Source organism: Erythrolamprus reginae, chromosome Z (genome assembly GCF_031021105.1).
Source record: "Erythrolamprus reginae isolate rEryReg1 chromosome Z, rEryReg1.hap1, whole genome shotgun sequence".
Classification (NCBI taxonomy): Eukaryota; Metazoa; Chordata; class Lepidosauria; order Squamata; family Dipsadidae; genus Erythrolamprus; species Erythrolamprus reginae.
Genome location: NC_091963.1, coordinates 144,337,157 through 144,356,711, shown reverse-complemented (window position 1 = coordinate 144,356,711; position 19,555 = coordinate 144,337,157).

Below are 19,555 nucleotides of genomic sequence, written 5' to 3'. Positions count from 1 at the left end.
CAAAGAGATACAATGTCCCTATCTATTTATTATTACCGAACAACCAAAATATATTATTTAATGCTATGTATATATGCCATATGTGTACATACATATTGCACACAGGCCCACAAATACATGCATAAGAAGAGCCATGCTGAACCAGGCCAAAGCCCATCGAGTCTAGCATTCTGTGTCACACAGTGGCCCACCAATTGTATATGGGGATCTTGAGCAGAAAGAGAAGGCAAAATGCTCCCTTTCTCTTGACCCCCAACAAATGGTACTCAAGGGAATCCTGCCTGCCTCAACCAACATAGAGGTGGCACATGGACATATCATTTCAATAACCACCGATACAGTTGGCATCCATGAATTTGACATCCATGAATTTGTTTATATAGTGAATAATTCATACATTATCCACTATATAAACTGTATGTGTATGTACACACACATGCATGCACAGCTCTTTTAAAATTATACACATTCAACGTCATGTACTGTGAGATGAAAAACATACCCAGAGCCCAGAAGGGAAAAATAGGGGGGAAAAAATCAAAATTTTTCTACCGGTTCTGCGTACCTGACCATACCCATAGGAGTCCATCACTGGTTTTGAATTAAGCAAAGGGTTGAGTTAGATGAGCTAGCAGATCCCATCCAACTTCCATGTTCTCTAATTCTTATTAGAGGAGAGAAGGTTTGTGACTAGCTAGGGCAGGGGTCGGCAACCTTAAACACTCAAAGAGCCATGTGGACCCATTTTCAACAGAAAAGTAAACACTGGGATCCATAAAATGAGCATATGTAGTTGAACTAAAGATTCTGTTTTCTTCTGAAACTTTTCTTTTCTTGGATTTATCCATGGTTGACCTACCAGGGGTTGAAAAGCTCAATAAATAACGTGCCAGCAAAAATCACATGTTGATGGTTGTGGCACATATTTTGAGCGACTGTTAGCCGCAGCAGAGGGACGAAAGAGCTACATGCGGCTACAGAACTGCAGGTTGCTGACTCATGAGCTAGAGGTAACCCCTAGCAGAACCAGATGGAATCAAATTGAAGAAGACATCTTCTGATCATCTTCATCTAAAGCTTCATTGAGCAGATTAATGAACAGGGGACATTTTTCAAGTTTTCTATTAAAGAGGTCCTATTTCTTCAAGTTCAGTTTTTCTTCTCGAAAGATGAAGAAATAAATAAACTCCCCCCCCCCCCAATTCTCAGCATTACCCTGTGATACTCACTGCCCATTGGCCTCTTCGGAAGAACTTTAGTCGTCCTGGAGCTTGAGGTACCTTCGTCTGCTCTTCTGGTTTGAGTTCTTCATCCTCCATTGCCTCGGACTTTGTTCCAGAGGTCCAGTTCCCCATTCCAGGGGGCTTTCCGCCCCTTGATAGGAGATGCCTTCTCCCCTCTTTTTCTCCCCTCTTTTAAGCCAGGTTGCTAGTCTCCACTGCAGCTGAGGAGGTGTGGTGGAATGATGGCATTGTGACCTCATGAAACTGGCCACCAGGGAGACCATGAGATCAGTAGCATCCAACTCAACCCATTGAGAAGTTTATTTATTTAATTTATTTAATCAATTCAATTTCTATCCTGCCCAACTCCTTAAGGACTCTGGGCAGCTGCATTGAACTGCTTCCTAGTTCACACGATTCTTGATGATCCAGAATCCTGATTTCATACCTAGTAGTGTGATAGGATACTGGGATAGATCCAAAAATGATGACTGCAGCAATGCCCAATCACATCATAGAAACCTTATTTCCCCCCGTCCCTCGCTCCCTCGCTCCCTTCCTTCCTTCCTTCCTTCCTCCCTCCCTTCCTTTTTCTTTCCATTCTTCCTCACTCATTTCTTCCTTTTCTTCCATCTTTACTTACTCCTTTCTTCCTTTGTTCTTTTTTCTTTTCTTTTTCTCACTTCCTTTCTTTTTTCCTTCCTTCAGTTCTTTCTAGTTCTGTTCTATCTATCTATCTATCTATCTATCTATCTATCTATTTAATTTCCTTTTTTCTACTCCTTTCTTCCTCCTTTTTTCCCTCTTTACTTACTCATTTCTTTGTGCTTTGTTCTTTCTTTCTTTCTTTCTTTCTTTCTTTCTCTTTCTTTCTCCCTCCCCCTCCCTCTCCCCTCTTTCTCTCTTTCTTTTCCTTCCTTCTTTTTTCTTTTTTCTTATTTCTTTCTCTTTCTCTTTTTCCTTCCTTCCTTCCTTTCAACACAGTTCTATGAACCTGACCCTGTAGCCATGGTACAAACTCTGTAGCTGGTTATTTGACTCTCAAGGACCTTTTGAAGGATGTTTGTTTGTTTGTTTGTTTGTTTGTTTGTTTGTGTTAGAAGGGATCGTGTAGGTCATCTAGTCCAACCCGCTGCTCCAGCAGGACTTCCTAAACCATTTGAAACAGTTGGTAGTCCAATCTCCCTTTGAAAGTCTCCAGTGTGCGGGCTCTCACAACCTCTGCTGGCAAGCTGTTCCACTGGTTAATTACTCTCACTGTCAGAAAGTTTCTCCTTGATTCCAAGTTGAATCTGTCCTTGGTCAGCTTCCATCCCTTATTCTTTGTTTGTCTTTCTGGTGCCATAGAGAACAGCCTGACCTCCTCCTCTCTGTGGCATCCGCTCAAGTATTGGAATGTTGCGATTATGTCATCCCTGGTCCTTCTCTTCACCAGATTGGCCAAACTCAGTTCCTGCAGCTGCTCTTTGTATGTTTTATTTTCCAAACCCTTTATCATCCTGGCTGCTCTCCTCTGCACTTTCTCTAGAATTTCAATGTCTTCTTTATACTGTGGTGACCAAAACTGAATGCAGTACGCTAGGTGTGGTCTGACTAAGGCTTTATAGAGTGGTACTAGTACCTCTCTGGTCCTTGATTGTATCCCTCTGTTTATACAGCGCAGGACTATGGTTGGCCTTTTGGTCGCTGCTGAACACTATTGGCTCATATTGGCTGTCTATCAAGACTCCAAGATCCCTCTCACAGTCACTGCTATTGAGTGTGGTTTCACTCAGTTTGTATGTGTATCTTTTATTTTTCTTGCCTAGGTGTAGGATTTTACTTTCCTCCATATTGTAATTCACTTTATTGGTTTGGGCCCAGTGCTTGAGTCTGTTGAGGTCCCTCTGGTTTCTGAGTCTGTCCTCTGGGGTGTTTGCTACTCATGCCAGCTTGGCATCATATGCAAATTTGATTAATTCTCCTACTATTCCCTCATCTAGATCATTTATGAAGATATTAAAGGGTACTGGTTCTAGGATAGAATCTTGTGGTACCCTACTGCTTACTTCTCTCCATGTGGACTTAGAGCCATTGAGGACTTCTCACTAGGTACAGTTGGTTAGCCAATTGTTGAGCCATCTAGTTGTGTAGCTGTCTATCCCACTTTTTTCTAGCTTGCAAAGTAGATTACTATCTACTTTGTCAAATGCTTTGTTGAAGTCGGAGGTATATCACGTCCACTGCATTTTGCTGGTCTACTAATTTGGTCACAGTGCTGAAGAATGAAATGAGGTTGATTTGTCATGACTTTTTCTTGACAAATCCACGTTGGCTGTGGTCAGGAACGCAGTACTGGTAGCAAAATTTGAAGCTCCATACAAGAGCATCCAATTTGCACTGAAAGATGTTGAAACAGAATGCATCAGCCACGCCCACAGTGTGTTAGTAAAAATTTTGGTAGACCATCACTGCTTGGTTAGTTTCTAGATGATGGGAGATGTGATCGTGCCTTTATGTATTCTGAAATTCATAATGTTTGGAAAGAACAGAAACCTTAGTTATTTTCTTTATAGCTCAGTGAAGAGCAGAGATGAAATAAAATGTTGTATGTATTTAACACATAGTTGGTAAGTTCCAACATGAGCCCACAATCTGGATTTCCTTTCGAAATAAAGGACCTGAGCTTACCATGAAGGTCAGAGTGTAGTAATAAAGGAGGAAGTAAGGAAACGTATTGGTCACCACTAGATGGTAGCAAAGCCCAAGGATTTCTTTATAGAAGCCATTATTGCTTAATTGGAAATCAGCAGGACAGAGGTTTTCAAACTTGGCAGCAGGCTTGTGGACTTCAACTCCCAGAAATCTCCAGCCAGCTGAGAGTTGAAGTCCACAAGTCTAAAAGCTGCCAAGTTTGCGGACTCCTGCATTAGGATCATAAACTAAGTCAAACCAAATTTTATTACCATTTGTTTAACTGTTGTTAAACAAATCCATGGTCACTAAGCAAACACCCATTATCCCGAAGGGCAGTTTTGCAGGAATTTGTGGTGGGGGAGCCGTAAATTCAGATCATGTGACTGAAAGACATTGCAATTGATCAAATTGGAAGAAAATTCCAGCGTGGTTCCAAGCCTGGAGAAAAATGCTGAAAATAAAATGAAGGTTGGCTGCAGGGGGAGTTGATTCCAGAGGGTCGGGGCTGCCACAGAGAAAGCTTTTCCCCTGGGTCCCGACAGATGGCATTGCTTAGTCAACGGGACCTGGAGAAGGCCAAATCTGTGGGACCTAATTGGTCGCTGGGATTCGTGCGGCAGAAGGCTGTCCTGAAGGTATTCTAGTTCAATGCCATGTAGGGCTTTATAGGTCATAACCAACACTTTGAATTGTGACCAGAAACTGATGGGCAGCCAAAGCAGGCTGCAGAGTGTTGATGAGACATGGGTATATCTGGGGAACCCCATGATTGCTCATGCGGCCGCATTCTGCATGATCTGAAGTTTCCGAACACTTTTCAAAGGTAGCCCAAGTAGAGAGCATTGCAGTAGTCAAACTTCAAGGTGATGAGGGCATGAGGGCTGCAACTGGTGCACCAGGTGCAACTGGTGCACCAGGTGAACCTGGGCAAACGCCCTCATGGCCCAGCCAAATGATGGTGCTCTAATGTTAGCTGTGGATTGAGAAGGACACTCAAGTTGCAAACCCTCTCTGAGGGGGTCAATAATTCCCCTCCAGTGTAACGGACGGAAAGATGGAATTGACCTTGGGAGGCAAAACCCACAGCCACTCCATCTTGTCAGGGTTGAGCTTGAGCCTGTTGACGCCCGTCCAGACCCTAACAGCCTCCAGGCACCAACACATCATTTCCACTGCTTCACTGACTGGACATGGGCTTGAGATGTATAACTGGGTATCATCGGCGTACTGATGATACCTCACTCATGCCCTTGGATGATCTAACCCAGTTGTTTCATGTAGATATTGAATAGCAGGGGGGAGAGGACTGACCCCTGAGGCACCCCACAAGGGAGAGACCTAGAGGTCGACCTCTGCCCCCCCTGCTAACACCGACTGCGACTGACCAGAGAGGTAGGAGGAGAACCACTGCAGAACAATGCCTCCCACTCCCCATCCCTCCACCCGGTACAGAAGGATACTATAGTTGATAATATTGGAAGCCGCTGAGAGGTCAAGAAGCACCAGGACAGAGGACAAACCTCTGTCCCAGGCCCACCAGAGATCAACCATCAGTGCAACAAAAGCAGTTTCCATGCTGTAGTTGGGCCTGAATCTTGACTTCTGAGGGCCTAGATAATCGACTTCTTCCAAGGACCTCTGGATCTGGAGCGACACCACCTTCTTGACAACCTTCCCCATAAAGGGAAAGTTGGAGACTGGACGACAGTTGTTAAGCACGGCTGGGTCCAGGGAAGGCTTCTTGAGCAGGGAACACACAAGTGCCTCCTTGTAGGGAGCCAGGAAGGACCCCCACTCAGAGAAGCATTGACAATCTCCTGGACCCAGCTCCACATCACCTCTCTGCCAACCAAGAGGGACATGGATCCACTAAACAGGTGGCGGAACTCACAGCTCCAATGGCCTTGTCCACAGCTCCAATGGCCTTGTCCACTTAATCAGGTGTCACCAGGTCAGACTCCTCCCAGACAGATGGACAAGGATGGGCACCAGTCACTTCGACTGACTCATTGTCAGCCGACACTGTGATCCAATTGGAGTCAAGGTCCGTCCGAATCTGAGCAACTTTATCAGCGAAAAATGAGTTAATGCCCTCGACACTGCTCTGCAAGGGCTCCCAAACCCCCCTCTGATTAAGAAGGGAGCAGGTCACACTAAACAGAGTGGCTGGGTGGGATTCCGCTGATGCAATCAAGGCAGCATGATACGTGCATCTTGCCACCTTGAGCTCCACTTTGTAAGCCTTAATATGAGCTCTTACAAGTGTTCTATCAGACTCAGATTTACTTTTCCTCCAGTGCTTCTCCAGACATCTCTTCTGGCCTTTCAACACCTGGAGTTCCTGAGTAAACCAAGGAGCTCTCCGGGTTTTGGTGCCACAGAGAGTCCACAATGGCACAATCTGGTCAAGAGCCTCTGTTCCAGGCCACGGCAAGAGACTCTGCCAAACTGTGTATGAGTGAATCTGGTAAAACCCCAAGCGCCCTCTGAAAGCCCTCAGGGTCCATCAGGCATCTGGGGTGGAACCACCTAATTGGTTCCACCTCCCTGCAGGGGAGGATTGGAGCCTCGAAGTTAAGCCATAGTAGAAAATGGTCTGACCATGACAAAGGCAAAACATCTAAGCCACTCAGTCTCAGACCATCACTCAATTGCTCCAAGAGAAATATCATGTCAGGTGCGTGCCCCCCCCCCCATGAGTCAGACCCTGCACTACTTGAGTCAGGTCCATGGCTGTCTTGGTGGCCATGAATTCCTGTGCCAGCCCAGAGCATTCACCGAGTGATGGCAGATTAAATTCCCCAAGACAATGAGTCTGGGGAACTCCACCGCCAGCCTGGCTACCTCCTTGAGCAGCATTGGCAGGGCTGTTGACATGCAACTGGGAGGCAGGTACATGAGCAGCAAGCCCACCTGAACCCCTAAGTCCAGCTTCACCAGGAGGGACTCACAACCCACAATCTCGGAAGCATTGAATCTACGTAGGCAAAACGTCTCCTTGGCTAAAATAGCCACTCCTCCCCCCCCTTCCCCGGGGTCATGGCTGATGCCATACCTGAAACCTGGCTGGGGAAAAGAAGCTCTCTGTTATAAATGAAATGTTAGAACCAGGATGGCCACAGACCTCTGGAAAGAAACTTGAACAAAGTGACTATCCAATCAACAACAAAGATGAGAATTACATGAAACTATCTCCTCAAAGGAGGAGACAGTTTCTTTCAAAATCCCCCAAAAAAACCATCAACCAAAACGAGTTTGGTTGATTTGTCAAAATGACAAGCATTGAGTTCATCAAAATAGCAGAATAATCATAGCAATCCAGTCAGAGCTGAGGAAGCTTCTTCGATGAGAAGTGAAATGTCTTCAATGACAAAACAGAAAGTCCAATTGCCTCTTGAGAAAAAACACCTTTGGGATAGCGATCATTGAACTTTACTGAAGCAAGTTCCATCCCTTCTTTCCACAGGATACAACTCAACAGATAACACAGCTGAACCATATTTTACACTCTCTTAGGTTCTCTAAAGCAGTGTTTCTCAACCTTGGCAACTTGAAGATATTTGGACTTCAACTCCCAGAATTCCCCAGTCAGCGAATGCTGGCTGGGGAATTCTGGGAGTTGAAGTCCAGATATCTTCACGTTGCTAAGGTTGGGAAACACTGCTCTAAAGACTTCACAATATGTCTTATGCAGAAAGAGGGGGAGAGGGAGACCGCTAGAATCAAACTCACCTTAAAATTAATTTAATATTGGATTTGTCTTGTATTGCTGTTGCTGTGAGCCGCCCCGAGTCTGCGGAGAGGGGCGGCATACAAATCTGATTAAACTAAACTAAACTAAAACCTGCCACCACACCTTAGCACTCAGTTCTTTATTGTCCAGCAAAAACGCACAATTTACCACATTACCCCAAATTAGACTTCCCTTGCCCCAAGGACAATCAGAACACCGTCAGATTTTTCCATCGACGTTTGATGTCTCGAGAGAATTGGTCCAGCCACCATTCTGCGAACATGACTTCCTGGAGCCAGAGTTGAAATTTCTCCCATTCGTACGAGTTCTGGAAGTCTTGTGGGGTCAACTCTAAGAGGGCAGACTCCAACTTACGGAGCGTTGCTCCCGAAAGACGCAAATTCCGATAACGGAAATTCTCTTTCCAGCTTCTTACTTGCCCCTGGATTGCAATAGAGAGTGGGAGCCTTGATCAAAAAAGATTCACAAGCTAGGAAAAGAAATTGTGCTGCCACGCCACCATGACTCCAACCTTATTTTCTTGACCACACAAAGATATAGAACACTGGAATGATTAGATAAGGGAAGGCATAGCACACAACTGCATAGCATACATCTGAGAAAGAAACTCAGAATCAAAACTTTCCTAACTTCTCAGCCTGTAAAACAGACAGCGGGAGTTTTGTATATTCGGATGCACAAGATTCTGTTAACGTAGCCATACAAAAAAAATAAAAAATAAAAAATACTGCTCACATTTTCAGTCCGATTTACCTTGGAAGATTGACTTGCACACCTGAAAATTTGCACATATAAATCTCCCACTGTCTCCTTTTACTGCATGATGAGTTAGCAAGGTTCTTTGCTGAGTTTCTTTCTGTGCATGTTGTGAAGTGTAGGGCATGCCCTCTCTTATTCTGATTGTGACTAGCTTCTCTCCTGACTCCATGTCTCCCCTCTGAACCTCCATTTTGCCCTGCAATATACTGGCCCAGATCTGTGCATGCCTAAACAGAGTGCCGGCAAGGTGGCCCCTCTGAATCTCCATTTTGAAATGTGCTGGGCAAGGCCTGCCCAGGCCTAAATGGAGTCTTAGAGGTATGGCCCTTCTGAACCTCCATTTTGGCCTACAATGTGCCAGATGAGGCTACGCAAACTTAAATGGAGCATCTGATAGGCCCTATGAAACTTCATTTTGTCCTGCAATGTGCAAGGAGAGGCCTATCCAGGCCTAAACAGAGCATTGGGGAAGTGGTCCCTCTGAACCTCCATTTTGCCCTGCAATATACTGGCCCAGATCTGTGCATGCCTAAACAGAGTGCCGGCAGGGTGGCCCCTCTGAATCTCCATTTTGAAATGTGCTGGGCAAGGCCTGCCCAGGCCTAAATGGAGTCTTAGAGGTATGGCCCTTCTGAACCTCCATTTTGGCCTACAATGTGCCAGATGAGGCTACGCAAACTTAAATGGAGCATCTGATAGGCCCTATGGAACTTCATTTTGTCCTGCAATGTGCAAGGAGAGGCCTATCCAGGCCTAAACAGAGCATTGGGGGAGTGGTCCCTCTGAACCTTCATTTTGGCCACCAAAGTACAGGACAAATGTCGCAGAGCCTCTGTGGCTGTTCGTAAGGGAGAATAACTGAGCCGGGGTGGCGCAGCAAGTAGAGTGCTGTACTGCAGGCCACTGAAGCTGATTGTAGATCTGAAGGTCAGAAGTTCAAATCTCATCACTGGCTCAAGGTTGACTCAGCCTTCCATCCTTCCGAGGTGGGTAAAATGAGGACCCGGATTGTGGGGGCAATAGCCTAGCTCTGTTAAAAAGTGCTATTGCTAACATGTTGTAAGCCGCCCTGAGTCTAAGGAGAAGGGCGGCATAAAAATTGAATAAATGAATGAATGAACGAACGAACGAACGAACGAACGAATGAATGAATGAATGAATGAATGAATGAATGAATGAATGAACTGCCAAGATGTTGCAAGATTTGTAGTTTCGGGATTTGGGCCACTGATTGTGTAACTTCAAGTGTTCTCTAAAAGAATGCTTAGAACCCAGGGACTACCTGTATTTGAGGGGCTGTCAGGAAAGAGAGAGGGTCAGCCTGTTTCCCAAAGCATCTGAAGGCAGAACAAGAATCAATAGATGGAAACTAATCAAGGAGATGAACAACCTGGAAATAAGGAGAAACTTCCTAACAGTGAGAACAATTAACTGATGGAATGCCTCAGAAGTTGTGCATGGAAGTTTTTAAGAAGAGACTGGACAGCCACTTGTCTGAAATAATACACAGTCTCTTGCTTGAGCACTTAGAAATTTTAGAAATAATGACAGAGGGAATTGCTTGTTGCAGCCATCAAAAGTGACTAAGAACTGGAGAGCTAGATTCAAAGGTGCATAAGAACCAGTTAAATCAGAATCAGATTAAAGATTAACAGATTTGGAAGGGACCTTGTAAATCATCTAATCCAACCCACCACTCAAACAGGAGACCTTACACCACTTAATCCCTTAAGAAAAAACCTAAGTACAACTGAAAGACTAAGTGGTTGACTGTGTGCGAACTGGGTGGAAACTAATCAAGGAGAGAAGCAACCTAGAATTAAGGAGAGATGTTCTTTCAGTGAGAACAATTAATCAATGGAATGGCTTATCTTCAGAAACATAGAAACATAGAAGTCTGACGGCAGAAAAAGACCTCATGGTCCATCTAGTCAGCCCTTATACTATTTTCTGTATTTTATCTTACAATGGATATATGTTTATCCCAGGCATGTTTAAATTCAGTTACTGTGGATTTATCTACCACATCTGCTGGAAGTTTGTTCCAAGGATCTACTACTCTTTCAGTAAAATAATATTTTCTCACGTTGCTTTTGATCTTTCCCCCAACTAACTTCAGATTGTGTCCCCGTGTGTGTCCCCTGAAGTCCCAGTGTGTGAAAAATAGCCCAACAAGCAAACCAGCAGTTCGGAAAACGGACTTCCAGTTTGGCCATTCTGCTATTTTTCACACTCTTGGAGAATTGTACGCATGCTCAGGAGCAGCAGGCGGGCTGTGCATGCATGCGGAGGGGAAGGGAGTGGCTTGGGCACATGAGCACATGCTAGTACATCGACACACACCTTTGTGGCACGTGAACTAAAAAAGGTTCGCTATCACTGGCCTGCTACAGCACGAATCCCAGCGACCGATATGGTCCCACAGAGTTGGCCTTCTCCGGGTCCCATTGACTAAACAATGTCGTTTGGTGGGCCCCAGGGGAAGAGCCTTCTCTGTGGTGGCCCCGGCCCTCTGGAACCAACTCCCCCCGGAGATTAGAATTGCCCCCACCCTCCCTGTCTTTCGTAAACTACTCAAGACTCATTTATACCGCCATAAAGTTGAGATAGCTCTTCCCCCTAGGCCATTACAAGTCATGCATGGTATGTTTGTGCATATGCTTGTTTTTATAGTAGGGGTTTTTAGTTGTTTTTTATTATTGGATTGTACATGTTGTGTTTATTATTGTTGTTAGCCACCCTGAGTCTGTGGAGAGGGGCGGCATACAAATCCAATAAATTATTATTATTATTATATTATTATTATAGGGTCTCCTGCTAGAACAGAAGGTTGGACTAGATGGCCTCAAAGTCCCTCCCAACTCTGTTATTCTATTGTATTCTGTTCTATTCTGTTTTGATTTTCAAACATGTTCAAACAACATGTTCAACTCTATCCAAGATCTGTTTGATCTGTTCATTTGCGGAAGAAAGATCCAATCATAGTAAAGATAATTGGGAATAACCATTGAAAAGCGAGGCAAGGAATTTCAAGTGGGGAGGAATAAGATGGAAGCAAAGTGGTCCTTTTGCAAAACCCAAGATGGCCAGGAAGAAGCTAAAAGAAAATTAAGGGAAATGAGGAAAGATTGTTTTTTTCTTCAGCACAGCAACGCCAAAGTGAGTTTATAAAGGCCACTTTGGTCTACTGATTAGGACACCAAGCTAGAAAAAACAGCAGCTCATGAATTCAAGTCCTAAATTAATTACAAAAGCCAGCTTGGTGACTTTGAGCCAGTCCCTCTCTCATCTGAACCCACCTTACAGGCCTATTGTTGTTGTGTAGAAAACAGAAGGGAGAATGTGGCATTGGCTGTGTTCGCCACTTATTTGTAAAATAATAATAATAAAGAAATACAAAAAAAGGTAAAGAATTAGAATTCACAAAGATAAAGGAACATGTAACTCATCCCCTTATATAGAGCACTGGTGAGACCACATTTGGAATACTGTGTTTAGTTCTGGAGACCTCACCTACAAAAAGATATTGACAAAATTGAACGGGTCCAAAGAGGGGCTACAAGAATGGTGGAAGGTCTTAAGCATAAAACGTATCAGGAAAGACTTAATGAACTCAATCTGTATAGTCTGGAGGACAGAAGGAAAAGGGGGGACATGATCGAAACATTTAAATATGTTAAAGGGTTAAATAAGGTTCAGGAGGGAAGTGTTTTAAATAGGAAAGTGAACACAAGAACAAGGGGACACAATCTGAAGTTAGTTGGGGGGAAAGATCAAAAGCAACGTGAGAAAATATTATTTCACTGAAAGAGTAGTAGATCCTTGGAACAAACTTCCAGCAGACGTGGTTGGTAAATCCACAGTAACTGAATTTAAACATGCCTGGGATAAACATATATCCATTGTGAGATAAAATACAGGAAATAGTATAAGGGCAGACTAGATGGACCATGAGGTCTTTTTCTGCCATCAGTCTTCTATGTTTCTATGTTTCTACCCCCCCCCCACTAATCTTGGGTCAGTGAGTTCCACAGATTATTAGAATTGGAAGGGACCTTGTAGGTCATCTAGTCCACCCTCCTATTCCATCAGGAGTTCCTACACTATTTGAGAGAGATGGCAGTCCAATCTCCTTTTGAAAGTCTCAAGTGTTGGAGCTTTCATAACTTCCGCAAGCAAGCTGTTCCACTGGTGGATCGCTCTCACCATCCTTATTTCTAGGTTAAATCTCTCCTTAGTCAGCTTCCACTCATTATTCCTTGTCTGTCCCTCTGGTGCCTTGGGAAAACACGACTAACCCCCTCCTCTCTGTGGCAGCCCCTCAAGTATTGGAACGCTGCTATCATGTCTTCCCTGGTCCTTCTCTTCGCTAGACTGTCCAAGCCCTGTTCCTGCAACTACTCTTCCGACCTGTTTTAGTTTCCCATCCCCTAATCATCCTGGTTGTTCTCCTCTTCCAATCAACCTCTTCTGAGAACAACATTTGCCCTAGAATTGGAAGACTGGCCTTGTTCGGCCTCCCCACCACTTACAACACAACAGATCCTTGGCCAACAGCAATCCAACACTTCAGGGTGTTTCTCTTGCCTTCTTGGGGTACAGGAGGCAGCCTGGCTGACCCCCACTTGGGAAGGAACACTCCCCATCAGCCCCTAGGGCCGCCTGGGCCAAGGCTGCTGGGCTTTTCCTGGAGTGATAGGTGAAACCTCAGCTGGTCCTGCCTTAGAGATGGCCTTCAACTCCCCCCTCAGTCTGACCTCATAATGAAAAAGAGGGGGGGAAATAAGATGAAGGGAAACCCCACCCACCTTCCCTCCTTCCCACCCTTATTGATGCCTTCATTTGCTGGGAGACCTTCTTCCCCACTCCTAAAATGGAGTAGACTGTGGAGGGGGGGAGAAGTCAAGCTACAAACTACATTTTGTGTCATTTAAATTTCAATTGGATCACAATGAAGCACATTCAGTGATGTTGCGTGATCCGGTCTCTAGATCCTTTCACTTCTAAACATCCCACAAACTGCAGTTTAAGGAACAAGGTATGGGAAAGGGGACCTCTGTGATACTTGTGGTCTCCATGAGGAGCCTCAGGTGGCTTCAACAGTCTACCTCAAAGGTTTGTAACCTCTGGTGTACAGTAGTACAGTGTTTCCTAACCTTGGCAACTTGAAGATATTTGGACTTCAACTCCCAGAATTCTCCAGCCAGCAAATGCTGGCTGGGGAATTCTGGGAGTTGAAGTCCAGATATCTTCAAGTTGCCAAAGTTGGGAAACAGTGCAGTAGTAGATCCCAGCAATTGAACAGTTGAAGAACCTTTGTCCCCTCATGAAAGAAAGAAAGAAATAAATAAATACACTTTTACCTCCTCTAAAAGACATTTATTATGTTTGAAGCTATAGGTCTATTGTATTTATTATTTACTGTCAATGTTTCTCCACTTTGGTAAATTCTAGAGAGGTCTGGACTTCAGCTCCCAGAGTTCCTTGGGAAATGAGAGTTCCTTGGGAAGTTCTGCAGTGTCACTGCTGAGAATGCTGGGAATTGAAGTCCACTCAGACTGCTCAAGAGGGGATGAGCGGATTTAAAATTGTCTGTCTGTCTGCCTGCCTGCCTGCCTGCCTGCCTGCCTGCCTGCCTGCCTGCCTGCCTGCCTGCCTGCCTGCCTGTCCATCCGTCTGTCTGTCTTTCTATCTACACACACGTGTGTGTGTGTGTGTGTGTACACTGAGAGCATATGCACGAAAGACACATTCCTTATGTGTCCAATCACACTTGGCCAATAAAATTCTATTCTATTCTATTCCATTCCATTCTAATCTATTCTATTCTATTCTATTCTTTCCGCGAGTAGTCTATTTCATATTATCTATTGCTATCCCAGCTACTAATTTAAGATTAATAAATGTCAGATAGGCCCTTCTAAACTCCATGAGGCCACTTTCAGCTTTGGGGTGTCATGAAGCCGCAGCCAATATCGCTTTTCCTTTTCTTTCAATCATAATTTATTGTGGTTCATGTATTGCGGTTCGCCCTGAGTCTACGGAGAGGGGCGTCATACTAACTAACTAACTAACTAACTAACTAACTAACTAACTAACTAACTAACTAACTAACTAACTAACTAACTAAACAAACAAACAAACAAACAAACAAACAAACAAAAAACAAACAAACAAACAAACAAATAAATAAATTTAAACAACTCCATGTTTAGGAGACATTTTCTCCACTAGCTCTCAGCGGCTCTGCCTTTCTTACAACTATGTTTTAATTCCCACACTTAAGCGTTCAAACCGACCATATGAATTTTGCTAAAACCCTTATAGATGCAAACAGAAGTTTCACGGCAGCAAACCATAAAACCAGATCAGCGAAAGTGTAACATTCACAGCCCATTCTCTTGTTTTCCAAAACATTCCACCCACAACAGCTCTTCTTTTTAATTTTTATTCCAGCTTTTTAACCAAAGGTTCAAGACCGTAGCGTTCCTTCCTCAATTTGTTACACAACAACCCTGTGGAGATAAGTGGCATGAAGAATGTTTGGGCTCAGAAGTCATCTTCTGAGCTTTCGAAGCTTAGGGGGAATTTCAGCTAGAATTATCCAGATCCAATCTCTTAAACACTCTTGTTGTACATCATCTCCAGGAATTAAAGATTGTCATTTCAAAAGGTGGCCAGTAGGTGGCAGTCATGAATTATAATGTGTAGAAATACCAAAGTAATAATAGCAGTTATAAAACCTTCAGAGTAGCCACAGTACTTTATATTTTAGCACAGTGATGGCAAACCTATGGACGTATGCTGCTGGTGGCATGCAGAGTCATATCAGAGGAAATGCGAGGCGTTGCCTTATGTCAGCTCCAGGGCATGCACATGCTGACCAGCTGATTTTCAGCCTTGGGAAAGACCTTTCACCCTCCGAAGGCTCCAGGTAAGCTTCCTGAAGCCCCGGAGTGTGAAAAACGACCCAATAGGCAAACTAGAAATTCATAAACATAGAAACATAGGAACATAGAAGATTGACGGCAGAAAAAGACCTCATGGTCCATCTAGTCTGCCCTTATACTATTTCCTGTATTTTATCTTACAATGGATATGTTTATCCCAGGCATGTTTACTTGGGTGGCAAAAGTGCACACAAAGTTCTCACTGAAGGCTCTGGACTTCTGATAGGCCCATTATGCTGGTTTTCACCCTCCCCACGTTTTAGGAAAGCCTTGATTTCCAAACTTCCAGTAGGCACTTTGGGTCCATTTTTCGCCATCCACAGGCTGTCCTGAAGCTTGGGGAGGGCAAAAACAATTACTCCCTGCCCTCCGGAAGGCTGAAAATAAGCTGGCCATTGCTCACATGTGCATTAGAGCTGGCATAAGGCAATGCCTCATGTGCTCTCAGATATGGGTCATGTGCCACCTGTGTCATATGTTTACCATCATGGGTATAGGTTGGACTAGAAGACCTCCAAGGTCCCTTCCAACTTTTCTCTTCTATTCTGTTCTGACATGCTCAGCTCAGTCTAAGAGATTTCATCTTTTCATTGATGGGAGAAAGATCCAATCATGATAAAGGTAACTTGGAATAACCATGGAAAATGAAGGGAGGGAAATTAAAGGGGAAGGAAGGAATAAGAAGGAAGAAAATATGGAAACAAAACAATTCTTTTATAGAGCCAGAGATGGCCAGAAATCAATAACACAAAGGGAAATTTTTTAAAAAATTTCCAGGCCAGGTTATCTCCGGGACCGCCTTCTGCCGCACGAATCCCAGCGACCAATTAGGTCCCACGGAGTTGGCCTTCTCCGGGTCCCGTCAACTAAACAATGTCGTTTGGCGGGACCCAGGGAAAGAGCCTTCTCTGTGGCGGCCCCGGCCCTCTGGAACCAACTCCCCCCAAAGATTAGAATAGCCCCCACCCTTCTTGCCTTTCACAAGCTTCTTAAAACCCACCTCTGTCGTCAGGCATGGGGGAATTAAGATAGTCTTTCCCCCTAGGCTTCCACAATTTATGTATGGTATGTTTGTATGTATGATTGGTATTAAAATAAGGGTTTTTAGCTTCTTTAGTATTGGATTGTCAGATGTTGTTTTTACCACTGTTGTTAGCCGCCCCGAGTCTACAGAGAGGGGCGGCATACAAATCCAATAAAATGAAATGAAATGAAATGAAAAAAGCTTTTCTTCTTAAAGCTACAGCAGCACCAAATTGAGTTTGCCTCTCCCTTCAAACTCTGTTATTCTGTACATCTTAAAGCTGCTGAAGTTGAGAAACAGTAAATCCGAAGAATGGATACCGAAATCCCCAAAGCAGAGAAACGCATCCAGTTTTACAAAGACACAGGCTATTCCCCAAGTGTTTTTAAGCAATCGTTGTTTTTAATAAACATACAAAATTAGTACAAACGATTCCATAGATGGCACTGCTAGGAAATCAATCAGGTGTAATTCAAACTGTCTCCTACACCCAACATTAGAAATTGTGTTAATAGTGCTCCAGTTAATTGGCTTCTTTGTCCGAATAACCACAGCTCCAAGAACTCCCAACTTTTTTTTTTGCCCCTACCTCATTAAAAAATTCATACTGCAGGGGGCCGGTTCCAACAGACACATTTAAAGCTGGAACACAAAAGTGAAGTGAACCAAGCTGAAAAAAGGGGGGGGGATTCCTTCTCCCACTCCCCATTTTGGCGTTCAGAGTCCAACACCAATATTTACCAGCCACTAGGGACATCAATCCCTGTTAGGAAAGAGCAGCTAGTTTGAGAGGTGGGCAGGATTTCACAAGAGGTTATGAATGTCTCATTTTCTCGTCTCCGTTTGTCCAAAATGGTGTAGGGACTCCAGGCTTGAGCGGAGGGTTGGACTAGATGACCTCTTCCAACCCTAATAATCTAATTTAATTCTAGGAAGCTTCCAGGGACTACAGCAGATCCAGTTTCTGTCCTCCGTCTGTCCCCAGCTCATTTTTAGAATAGAATAGAATAGAATAGAATAACAGAGTTGGAAGAGACCTTGGAAGTCTTCTAGTCCACCCCCCAGCTTAGGCAGAAACCCTACACCTCTTCAGACAAATGTTTGTCCAATATCTTCTTAAAAATTTCCAGTGTTGGAGCATTCACAACTTCTGGAGGAAAGCTATTCCACAGATTAATTGTTCTGACTGTCAGGAAATTTCTCCTTAGTTCTAAGTTGTTTCTCTCCTTGATTAGTTTCCACCCATTGCTTCTTGTTCCACCCTCAGGTGGTTTGACTCCCTCTTCTTTGTGGCAGTCCCTGAGATTTTGGAACACTGCTATTATGTCTTCCCTAGTCCTTCTTTTCATTAAACTATTTTTACTTCTGTTGGACTGCAACATCCACCATTTCCTAAAGCTGTAGTGGATGATTTGGGCCAGAAGGATCATACTTTGGTGGTGGAATTCAAATACATCAAATATAAATAGAACAGATGAAGCCTTCAGATCAAACTTCTCATCAACCAATTGCCATGTTTTGTTTTTCTTAACATTCCCTGGTGGTTCCTCATTCAAGTACCACTTAACCTTAACCCCCTTCAACTTCCAAACCCAAGAAAGGTCATCCAAATGTTCCTCACATTAAAATATTTTTAGAATCAACAAGGTTGAGGGTCAATTGCAAGACCTAATTACGGGGCTAACTCTCAAATATCTTCTATTTGGAGCAGGATCCTTACATCATTTTCTGAGCCAGATTCTCCCCTGATTACGGAAGGACAAAGGGCCTGCATATCATGTTGAAGCCTTGGTTGATAACCTTGAGGTTGTAAAAGTCTGGGTTTCCTTTTAACTCCATGCCCATCTTTCCATCCCCATCTTTCAAACGTGACCGTTCCTTATGGATTTAATAAGTTCCTGTTCCAGACTGTTGGTCACGTTCGTGCTACACCTGTTTTTCAACGGTATTACACACACCATCCTAAAAAAAAAAAAAAAAAAGGAACCCCTAAGCTTGGATGTAATTTCCACTTCTAAGGAAAATAGAATCATGTATCATGTGGAGTAGAAAAAAAACCAATTCATGTGTTTAGGAAGGTCAGATGCAGCTCCTCTCAATTATTTTGGGAGTGAGCTGGGCTCAAAATATGTTCTTCACCAAGTACCAAACAGCCCTGAGCAATTGGGACAAACTTAGATTGGAAAAGAAAAAAGACTATTTATTTGGTGGCTCCAACTAAATGCTCCGAGTTCGAAGCCACTTCTACAACAGTTTGCACGTTCCAATTTACCTACAGAGCCTGTCCACTTCTTGGATTTAAGTTTGGGATTAAGATTTGGTTTTTAGATTATGGGTTATATATAATATGGGAAATAGGTATGGCCACATCATGCATGAGAAAGAGGTCAGGTGTGGATATCCTGTTGAGGGGAACTCAGTCTCTCTCACTGTGTCTCCAAAATACAGTGATACCTTGTCTTACAAACTTAATTGGTTCCAGGACGAGGTTCTTAAGGTGAAACGTTTGTAAGACAAAACAATGTTTCCCATAGGAATCAATGGAAAAGTGATTAATGCATGCAAGCCCAAAACTCAACCCTTTTGCCAGCCGAAGCGCCCGTTTTTGCGTTGCTCGGATTCCCCTGAGGCTCCCCTCCATGGGAAACCCCACCTCTGGACTTCTGTGTTTTTGCAATGCTGCAGGGGAATCCCAGCAGGGGAATCCCAGCATCGCAAAAACAAGTGCTTCGCTGGCAATGGAATTCCGGAGGTGGGGTTTCCCAGCGAAGGTAGCATCAGGGGATTCCCAGCAGTGCAAAAACACCGAAGTCCTTGAAACCCCACCTCTGGACCTCTGTGTTTTTGCGATGCTGTGATTTCACTGAGGCTCCCCTCGCTGAGAAACCCCACCTCCGGACTTCCGTTGCTAGCGAAGTGCCTGTTTTTGCACTGCTGGGATTCCCCTGCAGCATAACAAAAACACGGAAGTCCGGAGGTGGGGTTTCCCATGGAGGGGAGCCTCAAGAGAATCCCAGCAGTGCAAAAACAGGCACTTCAGTGGCAATGGAAACCCGGAGGTGGGGTTTCCCATGGAGGGGAGCCTCAAGGGAATCCCAGCAGTGCAAAAAGAGGCACTTCAGTGGCAATGGAAGCCCGGAGGTGGGGCATCCCAGCGGCCGCGGTGGGT